Raw genomic sequence first — 2,500 nt, 5'->3', positions numbered from 1 at the left:
GACAGTTCCAAAGCCTTTTATTTTCACTAATCCTACAGCCAGTAAAAATAAACAAGCCTGGAGCTCCGCTTTTAGGCTTGGCTAAATCTATATATTAGCTGTTTTTAAAATCATTAATTGCAACTTTCAATGTTAATTTTAGGGAGATGTGCATTTGTTGCATAACAAACAAGACCTCAATAAACAGTTCCGTGGAAGTGTAGGGTATGTTATACCCAACTAAAAAGCCTTGCAGTACTTATTCAACCAAACCTTTACCAATACTTTTTAAGATTTTCACAATATATGTCAACCTTGCTCACAGGCCAGTGAATGACACCATGATAATTATTATTGGTATAAGTCTTGTTTTGCTTGAAAATGAACATAGCATGCTCATTTCTCTACTCCATGTGTGACATTGAGCTGTGTGTGGAAGCCATGAAACTAAGACATCTTGTAACCACACTTTCCTTTGCATGTTGAATTGAAGTCTTTTTCCTTGCCATTAATTTTAAAACTTCATTTTTCAGTGTTGATAGTCCACATAACCCTGAGGTCAGAAAATTTCTCTATGAGGAACTCAAGAAGGAAAACATTGGTCACTCAAAGTCTTCAATAATGCGCAAGTCTTTCAGCGGTTTTCAATTGAGTGTTGAAAGTAATTAGCAAATTTCTTTGGTTTTGCATTACTTCACTCAGTGATTGGTTCAAAGTTCTCGTTCATCTTTTTCAACCAATCAGAAGTGAAACCAAAACCAATTGTGGCTCACACATGCACATTTTCCCATGCTTTGTGGTGGTTATGTGTAATTACTTTGAGTATTGATTGGTTTACTGGATTGTCTCTGTCATTTTGGGTTGGTTTTACGACACTCATTTGAAAACCGCTCTAAATACAATGTAAACATTTTCTTGCATATGTTATCAGAAGCCTAGCATTATTTTCCTACCACAAATCAAAGTGTAAAGGTTTAAAAGTTTGTAAGTGGCAAATGCACAAACAAAATGTAATTTTCTAGATTGTACTGTAAATGCCTTCTCGCTGTTCTAGCTCCCTCGATGTTAACGTCATTTTCCTCTTTGGCATCTAATTTACTTGAGAGATTATTTGGTGTGAAAGCGCTCTTACACTGTGCAGGGTTGGACACTTAATTTTGAGAGCACTTGCCATGGCGAGTGACCCTCAAAATGCATTTGCCTGGACCACTTTTCACTTGCCCAAAAGTTTACCCCCAATCTCTCCAACCAATTTAGTCATCTTTCATTTTTACTATTTAATACCATTGAAGTTTACACTGAAAGGCTATAAAAGTAAATAGGAAGTCTGTTTTAGGTTCAACAAGCCTTGATCAGAGTTCTGGGAAAGTACAGGAAAACAATTCGCGTGTCAGCAAGTGTTGAGCAAGTGGCAGACCGAGGATTATTACCTCAATGGAAAATTCTATTTACAGACCTTAAATCCCAAGAAAACACAATGGAGGCACTTACTTTACATTTTAAATTGATTTTTTTATTGATGAATCTTCGTGAGATCCTTTAGTTTGCGAGTAACGCTCTTTAAAGGCGCCATGGTTACCTGGTCACCGATGGTTCGATAGTGACCAGCAGTATCACTGACCAGGAACCCATGTTTCGTTTCATTTGTCTATTTACAAAGCCCAGGACCTGAACCTGGACCACTGGCAACTTTCTGCTTTGCCTGTGCATTCCTCTTACTGGAGGCTCAGCGACCAAGGTCTTTCAAATGTTTAACCACATGGGCCTTGGTTGTGTTTCACTTACCACATTCTTCAATTACCAAAGGGTGTGTACATCATATTGTATTTTTAATCCGAATTACAACTTGAATTTAATGGTGTAAAATGTTGTTGTTGAAAATATTCAGTTGAAACTTTGAATAATTACATTTCTTGAAATACAGATTGATTTTCAAGGCAGCTGGGCATACTTATATTGTGAATGTTGTGATTTTTTTCGAACACTGACATCCAGAAACATTTTATTAGCAACATCGAATCATAAGGCAGGCTAAATTTCAGTATTTGCCTGTACTTGGCTGCTCAAAAAAGTAAAAACAGATGTCATGTCCATTCACGGTTGGAACTGTGAAGACAATACAATAATTATAAAACCTTTTGTCCTTGCAGAGCAAACTCTTTCCAACCATCCATCTATACTGGCAGAATTACCAGAAACAAATGCTTACATGATAGTATGGCCAATAGTGCCAAATTTTGTGCCTACACAATATTCTGCTGCACTGTTCCAATGATTATACACTTTGCCTTGGTCCAGGTAGGAGGAGAGTTTCCTTGAATAATTATTATTTGGTTGCCAAAAATGATGAAAATTAGCACTCTTGTGGCTAATATACTTATGTTAGTTCAAGTGGAGTGCTTGCTGTCGAGGGATACTTATCGTTTTCATGCTTTGAGTGTCTTTGTGCAAAGATACAGCACTGAAATTGTCAACCTCTTCTGTACAAAGTGACAACAGTAGCAATAGGGGTCCTTTATGA

At 37.0% G+C, this 2,500-nt stretch overlaps 1 pseudogene; it reads left to right on the top strand.

Moving 5' to 3' along the window:
* LOC138055364 (uncharacterized) overlaps positions 1-2,500 on the top strand; it is a 22,792-nt pseudogene that overhangs the window by 19,215 nt on the left and 1,077 nt on the right.

The sequence above is a fragment of the Montipora capricornis genome, chromosome 7 (genome assembly GCF_036669925.1).
Source record: "Montipora capricornis isolate CH-2021 chromosome 7, ASM3666992v2, whole genome shotgun sequence".
Taxonomy (NCBI): Eukaryota; Metazoa; Cnidaria; class Anthozoa; order Scleractinia; family Acroporidae; genus Montipora; species Montipora capricornis.
Note: the sequence above shows the minus strand (reverse complement) of the source record. Positions and strands in the feature narration are given on the sequence as shown.